Here is a 696-nt window from a genome sequence, read left to right on the forward strand (position 1 = left end):
ATTTGATTGGCCAACACCTAAAACACCTACTTCCTCCTTCTACATTAAAATCTTGAATATATATATATATATACGACCTGCCAATTCTTTATTCCAAAAACCCCTTTTTCAATTTAATGTTAACATAATAATATTATATACATATATATGTAGCATTTAATGAAAGCATAAGCACTATAAAGAGCAATTAATGCATGCGTAGAGAAATTGAAACTTCAGTTGAAGTTTTACCTGAAGCGGTTCGTAATTGGCGATGCCGTAACCCTTCGTCCATTCCTTCTTTCTTTTGTTTATTTCTTTTCTGAATTAATTAGTACTAAAAGTGATAAATTTTACCCACTTATTTTATTATATATGGGTCAAATAGTATAGGGTCTTAAATAAATTATCACTTTAGCCCGTTAAACTAGCGAATTAAATCAATTATCTACAATTATGCATCAAGTAATTAACTATAGTTAAAAGAATAGTTTAAAATTCTTAAAACAACTTCACTTACTGATTATAAATTACTCGGGAAAACTATTGGGAGAGGTAAAACGGTAATTTTGTAAAAATTTCTAAAAATGACTTTTCGGGTCATTACAAAATCATAACCACCCAATTAGTAGGGGCAGAGCACTACCAATCAATAGACAACAAATGACACGAAGAAACATGTTTGTACCGATTAGAAGGGATATAACACCAATAACA

This window comes from Solanum tuberosum, unplaced genomic scaffold, assembly GCF_000226075.1.
Source record: "Solanum tuberosum cultivar DM 1-3 516 R44 unplaced genomic scaffold, SolTub_3.0 scf00069, whole genome shotgun sequence".
NCBI lineage: Eukaryota > Viridiplantae > Streptophyta > Magnoliopsida > Solanales > Solanaceae > Solanum > Solanum tuberosum.